Source organism: Vanessa cardui, chromosome 4 (genome assembly GCF_905220365.1).
Source record: "Vanessa cardui chromosome 4, ilVanCard2.1, whole genome shotgun sequence".
Lineage (NCBI taxonomy): Eukaryota > Metazoa > Arthropoda > Insecta > Lepidoptera > Nymphalidae > Vanessa > Vanessa cardui.
The window spans coordinates 5282741-5305853 of record NC_061126.1 but is presented as its reverse complement, the minus strand read 5'-3'; the positions used below and the strand labels follow the sequence as shown (position 1 = coordinate 5305853).

Genomic DNA, 23113 nt, shown 5'->3' with positions numbered 1-23113 from the left:
ACCTCATTGTAAAATGACTCGAACAAAGCGCGTGCCAAATACCATCAACAAAAAACCACTTCGGAACACTGTTTCATTGATAAGATAAGACATTCACAAAGGGCTACCAGAAAATTATCCGTGTTTTAAAAGAATTACAGCCATTATTTACTTTGAAAGCCAATATGACAGGGCTTTTAGAAAATTAAGACGGTTATCAATGTGGCGCCAGACGTTTTTTCAATACATACAAACGTTAAGAGGTTTAGATTAAAAGATTTGCCTTCGAGTTTTTTTAGGTGAAAAACAATAACTATCGGATATGTAGCGCATTTTTGTAGTAGTATGACACTCGGAAATATATAATTTTAGCCTATGATATGTTATACGAATATATCGTATCTATTAGTTGAATTTATTTGAAAATACGATACATATTGTATGTATTGAATAAAACTTCTTAAAGTAATAATTAAAGACTTTTAAATTTTTATATGATAGATGTATATTTACTGTTCCTATTTTCATATAATTCATTCCATATTTTTGAGCGAAGAAAGAATAATACAGCGAGTTTTGAAACGTGAGGTGACCGTTTGCGAGTATGATAGCGGGTCGGCGCGGGCGTCGGGCGGGAACGCGACCTCGCGAGATAAATCTATCAATGAAGGCGATAAGGGGACCGCGTGTCACGTACCACAGGAAGTGCCCCGACTCCGCTTGCGCCCTGCACTCTGAACGCACTATCGCCAGTATCGCGAGAATTTTTGTTACAAATAAGGCGGAAAAATCTGCAACACCTATAATAATCCAAATCATAATTACTTCTTCACGATAAATCATTAGATATTATTGTTATATTGAATGTGATTTTAATAAAAAATTAAGTTTTCTTAAAAAAAAGTTTCGCTAATTATGTTAATTAGTTAGGATTTAGAAATGAAGCAATCAGAGTTATCGTATTTATATAATTACATTCCACACCTACAACGACCCAATGTTACTGTGCACTAAAAATGATCTTTGACTGTTCAGTTCTCCTAATCATTTTTTATTCATAATACTGAAATAGATATCTATTTTTAAGGGATGAAATTGTTTCTAAAAAAATTAGTACCTGATCGTTTATACAAATGCTTAATATTTTATACCTTTATATTCAAAATGATATACAAAAGTCATCGCCAATGGTATTTTATGAAAGTGAAGTTACATTTTAAACTATACACATGAAAACATTATACCTTAAAAACAATAGGTGTAATTTGTGACAAAATTAATAGTAAGTTTAGTTAAAGTAATTTTCCAAGAGGAATAGACTGTGGTTAAAATAGACTATAGTCAATAGCCATGTAGGGCCAATTATAATAAGTTTAATTAAACAGCATGTTGAAGTTGTTTAACGTAACGTTTTTTTTCTAATAATTATTGTTTTGATTATTTATTTATCATTTATATGATTTTTATACGACTGTTGTGAATTCGATTGGACAGCGATCTCACACAATCGAGGAAGTGAGATGTAACCAAGTAAGCTGTACCGAAGGATCTGCGTTTTTTCGGGAACGGAGCACATCAATTTTCGAGCTTTGGTTACTAATGATAATTTATTAAGCACCTAATAACTGTTGACTGACCCGATGACGGCTTCGTCGTGTCTGCTGAGTTTGATCGGTCCTTTCTTGTTTCACCTCCGCCATTTCCTTTTGAACCATGGTGATATCACTGAAGGAGTCTATCAACCTCCACGGTGTTTGCCTGCGCAGCATCGTCGACAAGATTCCTCATAGATAGAGATACTCCACGAACCAGGTCCGGTTTCTGCGCATTCCAAATAGGAAACGACAGTTGCGTACGCTAAGCGGTATCCCGATCACATCAACGTCGTCGCTTCGCGTCAGATCTTACACATTTATTCGTCAAATCGCCAAACAGACTGTGTAACCCAATATGTCACCGGCATGCAAAGCGGCGATGGCATCCCCTTATTCCCTCAATTAGTCAGCAGTCTGTGCTTGGCACCTACAACCGCGATAGTCCAAAGACTCTTTGAAGACCCAGTGACCATGCAGGGTGAGGCCAAGGCACTTCATACCTGGCCTTGGTTGGTAACCATCGCGATTCCCAGATTTTTGACCATTTTTTAACCGTAACGTCTCTGTTATAAACTAGTCCAGTATTCGAACCACTAGAACTCACTGGCAGCAAACACGTATAAGTTTGAATTTACTAGAGATTTAAATACCTAAACGAACATCCAAGTTCGTCTACTATTTCCTTAATAGTAATATAAATTAAACACATTATAAATCTTTCTGTATGTGGAGCTTGTTAATTATTTATTTGTGCTAGTGTTGTTTCTAGTTATCAGAGCCGGAAACCCTAGTTTGGCATCAGACCAATGCGTTTGCCGTGCGCATAAATGTTTATGTTATTACATGCAAATAGGGATGTACCGGTATTGTTTTGTTTAGGAAACTTTGCTTATCACCTTTATTCTATTTCATTAACAATGAAATACAGTCTACCCTTTTTAATATGGATTTATAAATGTATTTTTAGAATAGGGTACAAAAAATGTATGAATTTGAAAATCAATCCTACATAGGTTTATATTAGCTAAAAGTGAAAATATATTTGTTTTTACTTTATTTCGTGAAGATCATTCAGAATTATTTCAATTTGTCGTTAAACTACACCACTTAGTATTGTTGTGTTCCGTTTTGAAGAGTCAGAGAGCCAGTTTGTGCGAATTTCAATGGGTGGTAGGGACTAAGATATTCAGGCCAGGTGTACGTAATTAAAAAAAAAAAAGTCTAAATATATTTATAATACAAGTGTTAGAAATACTTCTCTATTTGGTTATAGTTTAATAATATTATATTATTTATTAACTCATATTTTGTTCGTGTATTCGAATTCATAAAAGTGTAATCGATTTTAGAACGTTATTCGTAGGGTTTTGAAATAAAAAAACCAAGACGTTGTCCCGCGCAAACTAAAAGAGAGTCGCGCATGGAACGACTATAGGAGATATTTGTTAATTCGGTGTTTAACATAGGTCCTTAAGACTATAACATCTTATAAACATTAAAAAAAAATTATCAATAAATATTCTTTGTACTGGTGTGTTCATTACAAACAAATTAAACACTTTGTTAAATTTACATTAGACCTTGCTTAGGACATAACATACACGTTTGGTAACAGGTAAATTGTGTATTTCGTGACATTCATGCTAACACCAAAATTAAAATGCAGCGTAGGTTGCATAACCTACTTATGGCCACTGAGAAGGCGACAGATATAACGATGAATCGATATATTCAACTCAAAAAACTTTGTCGTCATTAATTAGCCAGTAGGCGGTACGTGGATGAGCAAATTATGCTGTTCATTTGTCCATAGTTAGCGCTAAGATGGTTAATTTTAATAATAATTGCTATTATATATACCTGCATATACATTTTATAAATATAACGTTTATGTCTTTTAAATTAACTCATAGACATTTCTACCAGCGATGCTATTTTATTGCCAATTAAATTTCTTTTTCAATTTTGCATTTACAGTGTTGCATGTAAAGAAAAACAATGAATTTTTTAAGACACATTTCTGAACGACAATGACGTTACCAAGATAATCTTTTACGTGATATATTTAAATGCAGAAATAATGGAGATATTAATTATTTTTAAAAATATAATTAATTCAAAAAACGTGCTTTTTTTCATATTTCTCTTATTAAACATGTAAGTAATTACTACTTCTCTAGTGTGTACACTTTCATTCATCGTAGAATTAAATTATCGAAAAAACAAAGCGAAGTTTACATAAAATATAGGACACTCTGGAAAGAATCATACAATTTCCGTCTCAATTGATTACTAAATTAATTTTATATAAATCTTTCCAAATTAAGCAAGGAATTGAACTTTTTTGCAGCACCCAAATTAGCAGGACGAGTTTGTAATGTTTTTAAAAATTAAGTCAAGCATGGCGATTTTTATTAAAATTCAATAAATAATTTATTTTACAATTATTATAACACATTACAATCTGCATAATTTTGTAGGTTATCTAGCGATATTTAGAATTCTGAGTAACGTAAGCATAAATTAATAATTTGTTAATAACAACTATTTCGTACGTATTAAGCTTAAGGTAACAAACGTACATCTCCTTAGTCCTGCTTTTAAAGAACACAAAACGAATACTTTATATTGAATTAAAGGAGAAAACATAACTTGTTATGAAGATTTATAGAATATATGAGGCTCTACTATTAATAACTAACTAATTATCTGGGAATCATAGCAATTTAATACAAGTATACGCATAATCGTAAGACATTAGTCTGAGATAAATCTTTAAAGCAAATACGATAGTAGAAATTAGTACGTTGCTAAATAATTATAAAGAAAACCTGCTTCGTGCTTGATGGGATTCCATTAAGTAACATCCGACTTTTCTGAATGGTGAAGTTTTTATAAAACCTGCTATCTGTCAATACTCGCTTTTAAGCCACAGCGATTAGTTTGTTCCAGCGTACAAAATTGAGATGGTATTACAAGTTTCTAACTGGGTATTTGACGAATTTCCATACAGTGATTCAACTTTTTATGGGTACAACTTTAAAAACACTTAGCGCGCCTACCTACCTTAGAAGGATTTTTTATTGAAGCCGAAGACTTTTTAGTTGTAATTATTGTATTCCGTTTAATTGTTCGAGTAACGTAAAAAGTCGATATTATAGTAAAAGTACAATTATAAAACATATAAAAGTCTTCTACTACTATCGGCAAGCCCAAAGGTTTAATAGCTCACCAAAAACTATGAAGAATGACCCTCGGGTTACATAACAGATAAATAAAAACAATATTTTTGGTATTTTTGATTATACTTAAAATAATAGGTCTCGCAGAAGTGGCAAAGGGTCTGCTCCTTTCGTTGAAAAGTTTCATTCGAAACTTGCTCAAATCAAAGTTTCTCATGACGTTTTCCTTCAGCGGGCACGAGATGAATTATAAACACAAGTTTAGCACATGAAGATTCAGTCGTGCCTCGCCTGTTACTATTCATCTTTCAGTTATTATTCACGTGTTCTAACCGTTGGGCCATGTAGTCTCCATTTATTGATTTTGTGCTAATTAATTACTTTTAATATACAATATTATCTATTTTAATATGCACATAACATGCTTATGATAGTGACAGATCATTCTATCACGATCATAAATATGTCAATAATTGAAATATTGTTCTTATATTCATATTTATGTCGAAGTTTCCAAATTAACTAAGCATAACTTTAGTAACGACAAAAAAATACACTACTTGTATATTCTGGGAATTACTTGGTGGTAGGACTTTGTGCAAGCCCACCTGGCTAGGTACCACCCACTCATCAGATATTCTACCGCTAAACAACAGTACGCAGTATTGTTGTGTTCCGGTTTGAAGGGTGAGTGAGTCAGTGTAACTACAGGCACAAGGGACATAGCATCTTGGTGGCGCATTGACGATGTGAGGAATAGTTAATATTTCTTACCGCGTCTTTGTCTACGGGTGCTAGTGACCACTTACCATCAGGTGGCCCATATGCTTGTCCGCCAACCTATTCCCTAATATTTATATATATATATATGATAGAGTTTATCTATTATTATCAATTTTATGAATATTTTTTATTCTAATCACTATGTAGCAGCAAATAAAATAGCTTCCCGTCTATATTGCTTAGATCGTTTAAACTACGCACCGGAGTTTATCAATAATTAGATTAAATTAGATAGTAGGGAATAGCAGGGAATTTAATTTCATTTTTTAGCCGAGAAGAAATAATAATAATTAATTTTTAGTTTTTTAACTTAATAGTTGTGTGTAAAACATCAATCAAATTACTAATTACATATAATAACATAAGGTACATTAATGAAAATACTATTTATTTAATTCCGATTTAACAGAAGTTAAAGATACATTTATTATTATCGTTCAAACAGCATTTGTTTTTAATTTTTGATGACAATTCGTAATGTAACACCGAGAGTTTTTAATCAAAAGGAAAATTTCGAAATATCAATTCATGAGTTCAGTTCTGATTGGATTTCTGTGAAATCCCCGGGAAGCCACAGTTTATATAACATTTAATGTAATAAATAATTCTACGAAATAATTATATTTAACGATTTCGTTTCAAAATTATCTAAGAACAAAATACGTTTTAATTGTTTGATTATTGCGAATGAATCTTGTTGAAAACTGGCTTAAGATTACTTTGTATATTATAATAATCGAAACGAATTTTTAGTAACCTTTGTGTATCCTACTCGTAAGAATTTTTTCCTATTTTTATGGTGACGTTTTGAGCCTTCATCAAGCACACTGTTTCAGTGTATATAGTTATAGGTGTAGCAGAATTTCATATGAGATATTTCATAACTTTTATTCTGGGTACAAAAACTCAATAATTTTGTTACTACTTTGGAACCTTGAATCTCAATATTTTTATATAAAAGCTAGTAACTAGTCCAATGACGGTATAAACTTATTTATAGTAGGTCTCAAGGAATAACTGCCGACTGCATTTACCTAAACGGGACTCATTATAAAGTTATAAATAAATGTATTACTTTTTTGTTGTTACATAAAAAATGATGTACGATACATTTACGGCAACAATTGGATCTGTAATTCGTTGCAAAATTCTTTTATTTTATAATAATGATACCTGTTTTGTTTACCTTTAAGTTCAATTTTGGTACAGTCAACTTTCGCATCCAATAAGGTGCAGGCCATATTGAACAGTTGCATAATGCCTTGCTCCGCTTTCCACCTGCCCACGTGTGGCTGTGGGCTAAGAATTTGGTACCAACCTCCATGCATCGCCTTGCGAAACTGATGCGTAGGCGCAGATTGTGAAGCCAACTTAATATTTCCATCGGTTTTATTGTACTACTATTATGCATAATAAATACTTAAGATAAAGGAATTTGTATGTATTAAGTAAATGGTAGGTTATGAAATAGAACTACTTCAATTAAAAATGAATTGTAATAGTTCTGCTGGAAAGAGGTTTTATATCAACACTATAAATGTTCAATGGTTTTATTAAATATAATTAAATACTAACTTTGAACTTGGATATCCTATAATAAAACTTATAAGCGGATTAATTCTATATATAAATTGTATAATATTTTTTATTATTTTTTCATTTACTTATTATATACAATATTTAATGACTTACTTTTGTTATATTAATATTTATATAAAATATATGTATAACTGTTAACTATTTAATATTCTAAAATGTTACTCTGAAGTAATTTGCTTTATACATAAACACGATTTAATAACAAGAATTTGATCTTTGAATAGGATAGCTTGTGCAAGTTTTCGATAGTGGGTGGTGGTAGGTGGTGCTGTATAGGAACCACTCGGTGCGGTAGGTGTGGGACCGGCGCGGCCGCCGTAGGAGCGCCCCCGTTGATGAAATTATACCGCCTATTATTTTATTATTACAAATTATCAATGATTTATTGCTTGTAAAGTTGAATGGCTGGATATGGCTATGTGTATTACAAAAGTAAGATATATAATATAGTGAAAATGATAGTATTTCGGGTAACGATCATTTTTTTTATTATACATTTATTTTAAGGTATTGATTTAAAGTATTGACTGACACTTACTAATTTTTATAAACAGTAATAGGGATACACTGTTTTTTTTATATATTTTCTTGTATTCATTCTCTATATTCTCATTAGGTATTGGTTTTATGTCAGTTCATTTCGATATGTCATTGATATTCCAGCTAGCTACTAAACATTCGTTTCTAATAATTATTATTTTTTAATTTGTATTAAAATAATAAGTTACCAACTATATTAGTTATAAACTAAAGTTAATAGCGTTCATATATTTAGTTCAATGGTATTTTGAATACGTATAATAAAATAGTATAGTTATTTTGTTATGACTTTAACTTGATTGTATATTTGTTTTGAATGAATTTATATTTTCAATAATCCTCCTTTTATCAAACCTTATTATTTTAAATAAAATCACCTTTATTCAATCGATTGACATTAAAAAATATTGATAAAATCATAACGTAATACATGATTTTAGTACTGTTAGTCTTTCTCCTAAAAACGTTAACAAAATTGTCTATAGTTATAAAATTAATATAATTATTGTGATTACATAATTGACACCCCCATATCGTAATCGAAAAGGATTGAAGTAACCAATATTTCGGTGTGGCAGGGCGCAGGGTCGTCGACCGCACTCTTCGACGTTGTGCGTGCTATTTCCAGCGCGAGCGCGCCCGAGCGCCGCCGACTACACCCGAGCGATGCGCACGCGTAAACAAACATGGCCGAACTGTCATTCACCAATTCATTCATAAGCGATCATTGTATTTGACAAATTGACACTTAACTCATTATCTGCCAGAATACTAGAGACAGTGTAGCAAAGTCTAGCTTTAATAATAAATCATCATTGAAGATTTTTTTAACGAAATTGTCAGTATAAACTCTTTGGTCATGCAAAAGACAAAATATGTTGTGTTATGTAAAATACTACTACATACTAGATTTCAGATTTATAGGAGTAACATTGATATCGACTAAACTAAATGCTTTTAAAGTTTAATATAAAACTAAGATATAACAAGAAACTTATTAAATATCTAATAATATAAGAAGCGTATTAAACATCTTATTTTGAATATTTTTCGAAATATAAACGTACTCTACATACATAATATATCATAATACTTTATTGCTTATGTTTTATCTGCTAAGTGAATAATTCACTTATTTTAATGGTCAGACAATTGTCTTATGTGTATCTTTGGAATGATTAAACGCTAGAATTATTAAGCTAGAGATAACATAATATTTAATTTTTTAATCTCAAAGCGCAACACGACTGGCAACTTACAGCCGGTCGCAAAAACGTTCGAAGGGTAATAAGAAGAACAATTGTATGTCTATTGAAGGATTAACAGAAATTTCGGAAATAATTTAAGATCTAAGGCTATTAAGACTTAGTCTTTAAACAAAAAAGTTGACCCGCACTACCTTTATATACTCTGTACTGAATAGTATAGCTGGTTTTGGAGAAGATATTTCAATCGGTATAGATTATAAAAGGTTTTTGTCTTGAGTGGCATATAATTTTATTTCAGTGTCGCTTAGAATCTGTAAGGTAATCTAATGTTATAAACTGTCAACCGATTTGACCTTTCTAAAAAACTTTTACTGCAATCCTGTTTCATCGTTACAATGGGATTGGAAAAACGATACAAGTTATTTAACAAAATATACTAGATGATCCAGAAGTCATAATTAAATATATACTTAAATATTAACGAAAAGAAAATTAATTTTGTGATATTAATGTTTACGCATGTTGTGTGTGTAACTTTCAACTCCTCCAAATATGTGGTGGTGTGGTTTATTTGTCAACCGACTTCCAAAAGGAGGAGGTTATCAATTCGTCTGTATTTTTTTTTTTTATTCTTCTGCTCATTGCCAAGTCACTATAATTATAATATAAAGAAAACTATTGATACAATTACTAAATGTTGATTTATAACTACAAAATAATTTGAATAGGACTTGGCTTCCATGAGATCACAAAACTTTTTACGATGGAAAGAATGCATCGAGAGACTTGGCATTTTTTTACATTTAATGTTTTTGGTGGGATAATTTTATTTACATTCAATAAGATTTTTTTTGTTTCCTAATGAACGGATAATAATTTAAATGTAATAGTTAACTAAAATAATCTTTATAATGATTGTTTAAAAACTGTTAAATGGCGAATATGTATTAGGTATATTCTAACTTTATACATTTTTTCTTTTATTTTTTATCCTAATTTGATATTTCTCAGTAGTCTTATATACCTACAGTTTAACATTAAATAAATTTATTATGAAATAAAATTATACTGTATAATTAAACGTGCTGATTAAAAAAAATATTTTTTAATTATAAAAGTAAAGACGTATGCTAAGGAAGAATATAAAGTCGATTTTAAATAAACGACTGGAATAAAAATTTTATTTATACAAATGAACTGAAACTCATCGCGCCAAAACTAGTATCGTACGATGTCATACTTCATACATATGAAGGTATGCATTGTTCTTACTCCAACAACGGACAGGGTTAACAGTTCCCAACAATTAGGTTATTTTTTTCTATTGAATTTCTCAATAATTTCTAAACTTCATATTTATATGAAATTTCACATTATATTATTAAGTTTTAAGATTATACTTCAAACTTAACTCAATTTAAATTCTTATTTTTAATTATTCGAATGGCGTTACAATATTGCACAAAATATTAGAAGTAATAAAATTTATTGCCCATTTTTTGTATCATTATCATCACACTAGACAAATAATATGAAAGTATCGACAAAATCAATCGTATTCACTTACATATATATCAGTATATCATACATAATAGTCAGATAAAATATACTACTTCTCTAATATTTCTTTTATACTCAAACACAATGATTTAAAAAAAAATGAACGAATATTTTGAAATTAAATATTTTTAAGTCAAATAATAAAAATAATAATTACATTAATTAATGCCGGTGACAGCCCTACTCTATACCATAATATAGCACATCTGTAGAACATATTCAAGCGTGCCTTTTGTTCCTACCCTGACCATGTGGCCTGCGGTACGTTCAGTCGACGCTTTTTCTAACAGTTTTTTTTCGACGAACGAAATTTAAAAACCATTCATGTGCCTATTCGAGTATCCGGTCACTAAAATAAGCCTTTACATGACAGTGGAACGGATATTATTTCGTTAGTTACACTGCTGACTTATTTCAAATGGCATTTTGGCGTTCGAGTTGAGCTCTAGATTAAAAAATATGGCAGTAAGTGCCTATTTACATTTATGTTGAAAATATTCTAAGTATTGAATCCCATAATGCGCGTTGCTTTAACATTTAAAAACATAGACCGATTTTGCATTATTAATCGTTGTCATATTAAAAGTAAAACTATATTAATATTATAAATGTCAAAGTAACTCTGTCTGTCTGCTGCTCTTTTACGACGAAATCGCTGAACCGAATTTGATGAAATTTAGAACGAAGTAAACTTGAGCTCCAAGAAGGGATATAGGCTCCTTTTTTGTCCAGCACATGACAACCAACGCCCTAAAATGTGAGCAAAACCTCGGGCGACTACTAGAATCGTATCAAGTAAAATACCTTTGTAAAATTTATCTTTATTTGGTACTGATACTGTAATTATTGTTTAATTAATTCAACGTTAATCAACGTCGTAGATATGTAGGATACAGACATAGAGTGGGCACGGTCACGAGTATGCGACGCTGCGCGGGATGCGGTGACGCCGCCGTCGAGCACGTGTCGCTTGAAGAGCTGCCAAGTCGCTACGACATTTCCTGTTTACTGTCACCCGCGCTGCGCCCGCGCCGTCTCCCAGCACGCCTCAATGAAACTTAGCATTAGGAATATTTGATTCGCTTTTAAGAATACACGAACGAAAGTATAAGAGCTTTTGGAGTTAAACGGATCTATGATTACCGTCTTCCTACGGTATTTCAAATTGATTAATTAATTCGATGTTATTATACAGCTTTAATATTATTAAAAATACATACTATTAAAAATGCACACTTAAACCTTGTGCTAATCCTTCGCATTACTTCTTAAGTTACAGGCATATTTATTGTAATATTTAAAGATATAATTTTCTTATTTATTTATCATCACCTAGAACTTAAATCTTGACAGTATCTAAAAAAACGTCGCAAGCCGAAATCGTTACGATGTGGACACAACATATACATACATTTTATTCAAAATTATCGTAATATCACAATCAATATCAAACTTACATTTCGATATTAGGTAAATAGGAGTTTGTTATCAGATCGTAAAAATCTAAAGTAGCGTACGACCTCAAATTGTCCCCAGTAACTTATTTGACATTGCCCAACTCTCGTAGTTTACATCAACACTTAAAAAATCTATTTTTTTCTTACCAAGTTTCCGTTTGTTGAATCTCGATGCGAGAGTTCCGCGTACGGTATGGCCTTGGCGAGTGTTGACCGAAGGATTGCTCCTATTAGCACTCTTTTAGATCTACGATGAAGCTCAGTGCAATATTTAATGTTTAATAGACACGCACAAAATATAATGAATGAAAATTAGGTGTTAGCCCAGCGCTTTGCTCTTTGTTGGCGGTATTTTTTATTTTTAAATGATGTACCGTAATACTAATCAAAAATTTATATTTATAAACAATTTTAGATTGAGCTTTACTAGACTGATCTTTGCCAGAACTCATTATTATTAAAAGTATTTCTAATATATATAATATGATGGATTCTAGAATAAATACCTACTTTATGTTACTTATTTGGACAAATGTGTGTAAAATGGATATGCCTAAATGTGAACACGATTTAATGTGTAATAAAATTCAAAACATGTAATAAAATTGAAAACATAAACTTTTATATATTTCTTACAATAATATAAATTAAACCACAACATACCAAAGAATCTAAATTTATTGAGATCCAAAGGTAGTGCTACTAGGAACAAACCTGACTAAATATTTTTTCTTCTTGTCGTTTATACACAGATAACGCATTGTGTCACTTTATCAAAGCAACGAGTGTCGATGTTTCTTAGCTCGAATATTGCGAAAATAAATAAAAAAGTCTAATTCTAATAATAATATTTTTTTTTTACAGTATAACCGTGGTTATTTAATTTAAACTACCCGTACAAACTTCGCACGTGTATTTCTTTATACCTAGATGTTTTAAAATTAGTATATTTATATAGATACTATTATAAAATAAATATTAATCCGCCTGTCGAAGCTCGTATATATTATATTGATGACTACGCGTGCATTTATAAATCATTATTTCTTTTGATGTGCGGTTTTTTTGATACTTAGTACTACTTTTAATAATTGCTATCGTTATTTTTGCCGTTTATTTATTTATAACAGTCGTTATTCCCACAATACTTAAATAACTTATCTGTTACTGTAAAATATGCAAATGATAAATATGTTAATAATCTTTTCTGATTTTTTACAATTAATTAAAATATAATTTTAAATATCAAGTTTTATGTGTATGGAGTCTGTAAAATACAAATAAACAAGCAAGTGAAGCATACCTCTCAATATAATATTAATATGACTACATGGCTATTAAAAATAAAATTGAAATATTAAAATTGTATCGTTAATATTCTCTTTTTAAACGTTCAACTCATTAAATTCGTTAATGGATTCACATCCGGTTCGCTGGCTACAAACTGATACTTCGGGTTTTTTGTGTTATTTGCAATTTTTTATTGTAAATCAATAAACGTAAGTTGGTAGCTTCGGGTATTGTTAATTATTTTATTTTGTATTCGTTCTTATTAGCCCGATACATATAAAGGACCTATAATATCGTATTTTTTATTGAAATATATGATATAAAAACTTTTTAAATCATACCTCTTTACTGCAAGAGATCTCACTTTTATAACAAGTTTAACGTATATTTGCAGGAAATATAGAAATATAATACAAATTTAACACAATATAGCTAACTTTGTATTGTTATTATACAAGGGAGAATAATATGTACACGCATACCCATTATTCTAATCAATTAGCCTATTAGCAAATATGGAAATGTTATTATTGTAACCAAAATTAAATTAGTTAAAGTAATTTTAAATCAACAAGCTTTTTGGTTATAACTTTTAGATTTTCTTTTAAACAAGTATTGTTTATGAAGTTAGAGATAGACACACTATTTAACATTCCGTATTCAATAAAGCAACAACTGTAAGCTACGTATCACGAAGCCGTATCACATATCTCATGTCTAATGTCATGGTACTCTTGGGGATACGTTTAACGGGACACGCAATTACGATGATAAAACAACTGGTGGCATACATTGCCGCTTTTCAACGTGAGATCAACAATCTTACATTGTGGGGCATAAATTGTTTCTTTATAGAAGAATCACGCAATCTATATAACATATAATGTATGTTGTCGCGGTTAAATCCGGGATAAGGCTTAACGGGGGACGCAATTATGATGATTAAATCAAACTGGTTCCAGCACACGCTGTTCGTTCGCTGTGACCGCAGCTATGATCTCTGCGATTATATCGAACATCAAATTCGTGTATTAAATGTTTAAAAATCATATCATTGATGTACCTAGCTATTTATATTTACAATCGTTTTACAGTGTAATATATGTAATAGATATAAGTTTTCTTTGGATAGGGCACGGGATAGAAAAGAAAAATGTCTAAGATTAACACAAACAGAATTAATTACTTGTATTATTCTTAGAAATTGTATATAGGGTTATTATAGTTAGATATTTTAATTCTTTAAAAAAAACAACCTGTTTTTGGTAACTATGATAAAATTACTTATCTGAAACAATGTTTCTTAATTTAATAACTTATCAATTTTTTTTATAATTACGTGTATAAAACACATTCATAAATTAGGGTTTTTTGACAGCGTGGAAGAGAAATTGTTTTAAAATCTTTACAACGGAAAGCTGAAGAGGGGAATTAAGTAAACTGAGTGAAAACACAAGGGCGGTGTTTCAAAGGAGTATAAATATAACTGGCGCCGGCTACAGCGACAGAACGCTTCTTAACTAATCTCTGATCTCTTGCGAGAGCCAATTTGCCTCCCCTTCAAAAATTAAAAAAAATACATATCTTTTTGTAGCCCATTCATGTAAATTTTTGTTATAATAAAATTTTTCACCCGCCGTGATTAGTAAGGACATTTTAGTTAAAAATACATATAAGATGTTTATAAAAAGTAACATCCACTTTCTAAGTTAATGTACTCGTACATAATACAGGTTTCGAGTAAGTTTAATGATAGATGTTTCATTATTTCAACCTACATATTTTGTGTTTAGATTGTACGATTCTGTAATTAATTTTGAATTATGATAAAATTAAAATCAATTTTATTATGAGCGTGTAATCATAATCGTAACTTTATAATTGCCATAATAAAAAGGTCAATTAATTTTAATAATTTTTTTTTCGTAATAAAATGTTATCCTTTTGCGTCTGGACGAGAATTACTAATTAAAAACTTAAAGAAATTGCTGTTGATGTATTTAAAATTTAGCGGTCTGAGCTGAACTTTTTTTAATGTATATTTTTATTTAATATTTATTATTGTAGTCTGAGCAGACAATTTATTAAGATATGTACTCTTTTACTATTATCATTCGCCATTAAAAAAAGTCACGGGAGCAGCTTGTTTTAATATTTTATATTTTTACTGCGTTAATTAATCTTTTAGTATTTATGTCAGGTAATTATATGAATCTCTCAGTGTGGGAAAGGCGGCTTAGAACTCAATACGCGACGTAAGCTACTCGAGCAATAAATAACGCTTTGCAATTAAAAATATGTTAATCCTAATCGTAGTATAATTAGCATATGCTATTTTCAATACGTGTCATTTATTTTAACATGAAATTCTAACCTCAAATTCAAACATCATATTTCCGCTTCGGTATAAAATTTTTATTCCGAATTAACCTTTGCGGAGTAGCAAGCCACACCATTGTTAAATGCGATATTACATGCTAGATCCTAACGACATTTTTATTGACGTCCCAGCGATTCAAAATGGACACGACGATTATTCTCAAAAGAGACTAATCAAGTGCACCGGACATTATATTATAGTGCACAAATGTTTGCACCAAAAAAAAATGTACCCTTGATTCACTCATACTCATAATCTGATGGGTTCTGTATGATCGGAAAGAGCTTAGTCCAAAAGTGTTGCGTTTTTTCCATAACACGGGTCTGTAAACACTGTTAATTTTTGGCTTACATAGCTATTAAATAAATATCGACAGAAAACGCAACAATTTTTAAATCGTTCGACAGGGATATTTGATCAGGACCTTGGGAAAGCTGCAGCCTTATTATTAGACGCTAGACCAACAAGACTCAATTGAAAGCGAAGATTATGCATGAAATTACTTCGTGATACTTGCACTGTCTTTGTGTATTACTGGGCCACCTCAGCGTTACATATGGTTGATTATATTCGTCATAATCAGTAGCACATTACAATCATCAAACACAAATTATTCATCTGAAAGTGCATAGGTTTAATTTTGTGACGATAACTTAGAAACGGCCAACATATATTTAATAAACTTTTAATTCAAATATACAATAAACGTATTGCCGGCATATCTGTGTATACTAGTTTTAGGTTAAAATATTAAGAAAAATAAAAATGAAACTATAATGTTATACAGAATTATACATACATGTTCTGCTCTTGTATTGTTGACAAACAATGCTACGAATTGCCTTTGATTGTACTCTCGAAACTTAAGCGAGTTTAAAATTAGCGTCGTAGCGTGATTTGATAGGCGAGCGAACGGAAGTCACGTCTAAAATAACCTGATGTTTGCTGTTTGCTGGCCGAGTACTTCCACTGTATATCATGTTGAGAAATCCCTATATATTCTATATTTAAAGAAAGCTATATGAATATGTGACCGAGAGAACCAGGTCTCGAACTAGAAGTAATTATTAAGTAATACTAAGGTCATCGTACTTATTATGATCATATACTAATAGATACCACAAGTGCGACATTTTTTATTAAGTGAAGTCAGTCTGTGACTTCAAATTAAGTGGAAATTTTAGTTAATATGTCTTTTCGCGAGTTACTCAAATTAAAACAACTATCTTCTTAATTTTAGACTATTACTGTTCACTATAAACTTCTAGTTCAAATTACAAAACATCAATAAAATAATATGGCGAAATTCAGGCTTCCAGAGAATTATAATTTTCTCTGCTCTGTTTTAATCGCCCATTAATATATAATAAAAAAGATTGTTTGTTATATTGAACAGAAGAATTAATAAACCATACTAACTAAGACTCTATTGGTTGTATTTTTAATTTACAGTGTGGTTTAAAAAAAACACCATTCATTTTTGTATAGAATCTTAGCTCGAATGTGCGAAGTATATATATAAATATAATAAAGTAAAATTGTCTCGAAAACATGTCGAGCTGACAAGAATTCATTTTAAAACAAATGCTTTAATAGCAAAACACCTTGCTGATGAAATGAAATGTTAAAAAATGAAAAGTAAACGTTGAGCTAATTAGCCTCGAAGTGTTTTACATAATACAAGGGAATGTGGCATTTTTGACACGCTTGACGTATTGCTGCAATGCCGGACGAGAACGGACTGACTAGTGACTACTGAGCACAAAGTTGTGCATTGTACTGTAAAAGTCAAAGACACGCAGAGGAGTTCAATTTTCGTGATTTGTCTCTGATGATCATGATTATGTTACTAAATGCTAAAAACGGCTAAATATTTTAACAACGATGTCATATTATAAGGCTTTTATATTAAATAAAATAATAGTACCGTAAAATAAAAGCAAATTTTCCATAAAAATGTATTGATAAAGTATAACAATGATTAACTTTTTTTGGACTCTTATGTCCATTTGGCAACTCTCTCAATTCTTTATCATACAAATAACAACTCATTCAAATTAATATAAGGCTATAAATTAAACTTAACTCCAGTATGAATGACGAGAGACTGCTTTACAATTCGAATAATTTCGTGAATGCCTACATTATGTTTTAACTTCCCAAGTAGGTATCTAATATTGTGATTGAATCTCATTTTCGTAGAGTTTTTTTATTTGTTTATCGATGTTTTCGTACTGTTATTAAAGTCTTAAAAATAATAGCCATGGAATAAGTTGCTTGTTGTGTATTTTTTATTGTTTTTTGAATATTTTTTGTCTAGAATGCGGCATTTTGTGTACTTTTTTTTCAACAGTAATAAACCTACCAACAAAGTACTGGCTGATATAATAATTTACTTGTATTAAATTATAATATCAAACGGAATTATTTATCTGTGGAGTAATATTCTCGATGGTGCCGGTGGGCGTCGAGAATGTGGATATTTTGGGCCATTATCGCGCGCCCACGTCTCACTATTGGCAGAAAAATGTTACTAAAATACATCGTCGCATTTCACTCGTCTTGTGCCGAGTCAGAGGCTGACATTGATGCTGCCCGCGGCCTGTGGGCTGGCATCAATGAGGTTTCCAACGCTCGCTAGTAGATTAGACCTCATTAATGGCGACAGCCGATATTGTTTTTACGCCGGCTGCCCCCGCTCGTCCCAGGGTCTCTTATCTGCACCTTATCATTGTTACAAAGAGCGGGGAGACGTAATGGAAGATATGTGTTCCAAATCGCCGAGATCTCTTGCTCGTTTCCGGTGGTTGTTTACAAAAAAATAATATATATCTATATATAAAATCGTTGTCCGAAGCGGGCGTACGAACCGGCCGGCCGAGATACTTGGTGCGATTAAAAATCGTTACAACTTCCGTTCGGGTCCGAGCCTCGGAGCGGAGGCCCAGATAAAAAAGATAAATAAAAAAATAACATAAAGATCGATACGGCGGGACGGCGCTACCTGTTTTTTTCACCGAGCCTTAGAGCTTGAGGCAATTGGGACGCTTGTGTCGCTGTGGCCAACATATTTATTTGTACATATAATATGCATGCATTTCTCTATATAGCGCACGATATAAACACGAGATGTAAAATAAACTACGAAATCAATTATCCTACACGTGATAAAGATCAGAATACATTAAACTTGAATGAGTAACTTTCTCTACATCTCTACATTCCTGCAATTTAATCTCCTAGTAACTAAAAAAAGAATGACACGAATAAAATAGTTCCGACGGTCAAAGGCTAAAAAACATACAATGATCTGTCAAGCAAAACCAATAGTAGAATGACTTTTGATACAAGTTTGCTTGCTCGTCGTCCCATGTGAATGCTTCGCCTCAATAATTATCTGTTTATTCGAGTAGTAATATCAACTAAAAAATACTATCTAGTGTCTACAGTTACAAATAAAAGCAAACACGCGCTGCGACTTATGTTTCCGGTCATTAGGTCTGCTGATTAATGAGTTAATGTGTACCTAGTGGAAGTGATTACCATTATTCATTACTTACTGTTACTAGCTATGAATATCGATCCCGCTTTAAATCTTCCTAAGAGCCTCTTGTACTCTCTGATGTCTGTACCTAAATAACAATTTATGGGCCCTCTAGCTTTTAAATTTAAGTACAGGTTATTTTATACGGATTATTACATACTATCGAAAGAGATACCATAAATGTCATTAGATATTGTAATGCGTTTCTCCAAACGACACTCGCAGCGACAAATTAATGATGCTATAAAAACACTCGCATTTGCATTTTGAGGTATGGAACGTTAATAAAATAATCATAGTGAGAGAATTACAGACAACTTTTCAAAGTGACAATATTTGCTTCTGAAATAATTAGTATCCAATGAGTTACGATCGCGTCTCCTCCATGAATTACGAGCCGAGCGGGTTACATATTCAAATTAATTGCAACAGTAGATATTATCGGCAGTCGATAAGAGCAGACGAGATCGGCAACAATTTCACGAATAGTGCGCCATGATAATTAAGTGTTCGAAACGCGGTGGTGTGCGTGGGCCCGAGTGGCCGAGCGAGCGGGCGAGGCGCGGAGAGCAGGCATATCAAGTCTGGTAACTATGCGGCGTAACTCCGGTAGCAGTGCAACAGGTCTGAGGCGGGGCGGCGCGGGCGCGGGACGGACGGTAGGAAATCCTTTGCTCACGAGCGCACACAGCTAAAGGCGCTCCAGTGTGCGCCATCCGGTTTTCTTTGCGCGTGAGCAGCGTGTACACACGCCGCGCGCCTGTAGTGGTGTATATCGAGTCGATCGATCAATGAGCTCGACATCGACTCGGACTGTTGCCTGCATGCAACTCATTGATTAACGCTATGAACGTGGAATTGTTTATTCATTCATGATGAATATTTTTATTTCAAATGAACGTTTTTGTTGTCCGCAACACACAGGTTGACCTTCTTGAAGCAGACATGCTATGATGCTTACGTACGCGTACGGAGACATTGAATATTTTCTTTCCGCACATGTAGCACATCTGTTTAGTCTTCCTTACGGAATTGATACTTTTCTTGATATACTTTCTTAATAAGAAACAACCTTAATTACTATTAATCGAGCATTTTATATAGGTATATGTATATATGTGGTCATTATATGATCTATACATCTTCTCTTTACTTATTTGTTTTAGTATCAAAACATACGTATTTAAGTATATTTAACTTTTTTATAGTAAGTATTCTTTGACAGTGAGGCTAATGGTCCACCTGATGGTGTATGGTCATTGACACTGACCATTCGCAGTGGTGCTGTAAGACACATCAATTCTTACATCTCAATAGATAAGTTCCTTATATCTCCAATGACCAACCAGTGTAGGGCCTGGCTGAAATGTTAGGACCCTTGTGCCTGTAGTTACACAGGCTCGCTCACTCTTCAAATTGAAACACGACAATCAGTAATCAGTAGAATATTGACGAGTGGGCAGTCTTGCACAAAGTCCTACCAACAAGTGTTGAGGTTTGAACTACCCCGTCAATCAATTAAATTATTATTTAAATTAATTCAAATTAACAAAATAATTTGTCAATTTACAGGTTTATGCCAGTCCCTGCGTAAAATGTAGGTAAGTAAATACCATTTGAAATCAATGCAAGTAAATACAGAACACTTCAATTAAGAATTATGTAGGACATTTATTCTATTTAGATTGAAATGGTTAAAAATCAATACTGAGAAAATCAATGAATGTCCATATATTATGATTAAATTATTACTTTAAACTTTAATTTAATAGATTTAGAGTTTATATTACAACAGAATATTGATATTCCTTTTTGCAACTCATTACTTAGTTGGTAGTCAAATGGACGTTACGTATTTAATCAAAGATTGCCTCATAATACGCCTTAAGAATAATTAATTGTCATCGATACATTGACTGTCGTAAATATCTTTTTTTTTTTAAATAAATCGTTTCAACCAAATAGTTTTTAATTAACAAGTAACTGTAAAATCAAGAACTTTAAACATTATGCTATTTTTTATATGAATTGCTGTAAAAACCTTTACGAAAGCGATATTATGTGTTTTAATAAGTAGGTTTTTAAAAAAATATGTGCTCTTGTGTTACACATTTCAATTCAGATTTGCAATTACTTTTAACATAATTGGAATTAATCGGCTAAAATTAAATTTAATTATATTCCGACTGTAATATCCTTCAGTTATATTTTTACTATATTATCTATATTTTATTCGGATGGATGGCTTGTGATCACTAACGATGTAACTCTATATCAAAGAGATTCAAAATAAATATATAAATAGAATAAAATAGAATAAAAATAAAAAACTATCATTAACGTATATTGGAAAGTTTTAAGCGTACAAAATTCAGATGTATGATCAATTCTATCTTGTCAATATTGAATACATTCGCCATAATCGTGTATGTCCATATCACATGAGACTTGAATTCTTAAGAAAACGTGGAACACAGATGTCGGCATCAATTAGCTGGACGCGTGGTGTCGAAGGGATCGTGGATGTAAGCATATCATGTTGTTATATTTAAACAACTGCGTATGCAAAATTGATAGACAGATTAAAAATGTCATTAATTGCTAACCAAAAATCTATTTTCCTTGCATACCTGTATCTATACATAAATCTGTACAATAAATCTGTAGGGATGTTAATTCTGTACATGAAATATTTTTCCAAAATAACCATCAGGGGGTGATCAGGGATCGATACTGATGGCAAAAATGCAATCAGCAAAATTCGTGCATATGGCACGAATATGCTCAGGATGCTTTGACGTACGTTCGAAAGTATTGACAAGGTTGTGAATGTACCGGATTAAATAAGACGTGTTGGTGTGATGCAAACTTATACAGACTATAGAAATTTAATTAAAATTTTCATCGTACCAACTTTACACTGAGATTATACCATCAATAACATTCTCATAAACGAACTATGACGAATATTAAATAAAATATTTTTTAAGTATTTGATTTAATATTCTAATTGTGTCTTGATATATTTCTTTATTATTTGTACAATGTTGATGATCAGTAATTAATCGCAAAATGAAGAATTCTAAATTTATTTTTCTGCGACTAATGCCCAGCGAAGCGGGCGGGTATAGCTAGTGTATTAATAAGAAAAATAACGTGTAATTTATCTACTATTGTAAGTTGTGATGTGGCGCAGTTCCGATGCTAGCTAGTAGGTGAATTAAGGATGGATAAACATAAAAAAATGCGTATTAATGAGCTTGAACATCCTGGACGTGAGGCTTGTGTGGCAACGCTGTACGCAGGTGTGGGCTCGGAATTTGCGTGGCGTGGTCGAAGGCATCGCGTGGGCGGCTTGTTCGCCCACGGCGCCGCACCTAGCCGCGTCGCCGCCTTGCTTGACATATACGCACTGTGGACTGCTACGCTTTTTTCGTAAATAATATATTTAAATTGTAAAGTATTATAGCTCATGTCAGACCCGAATAAGTATTAATTACCCATTTATCCGTATTTCGTAGTAAATAGAATTTCTGCCATCAGTACTGTCGAGGTGAATGACCTCATAAGATACATTAGGTCATTCACCTCGACAATATAAGGCATAATCATTTATATATGTACAAATGTTAGTACTTTGAAGTGATACATAATAGCATCAGGTCACGGATTGTAGGATTTTCCTCGACCGATCATCATTCAATTTTAAATAAACAAGTTAGCAACGCCACCGAAAAGGACATAGGACCTAGCACTTGCCACTCCAATCCACACGGAAACTATTAATTTATAAAGTAAATTAAAATGCCGAATGTTATTTATTATTATATCTACAAATAATTAAAATATGATCATTTAAATTTCACCTGTTGTTAACGTAAAGTACAGTGCGTGTTCACCATCATTATGTGTGATAAATCATTAATCACTACTCCATACAGAGCTAGTTGCCAACCGTTCTATGATTATCTGAGATACCTGGTCTTTTTATACATA

At 31.9% G+C, this 23113-nt stretch overlaps 1 protein-coding gene across 2 annotated transcripts in view; it reads left to right on the top strand.

Moving 5' to 3' along the window:
• The window catches only part of LOC124544333 (protein sprouty), a 38571-nt gene that overhangs the window by 2629 nt on the left and 12829 nt on the right, over positions 1 to 23113 (top strand). For both annotated transcript variants that reach the window (XM_047122837.1, XM_047122835.1), the window contains exon 2: positions 20690 to 20718. The gene's annotated coding sequence lies outside the window, so the exon portion shown is untranslated. The remainder of the gene's footprint in view (positions 1 to 20689; positions 20719 to 23113) is intronic.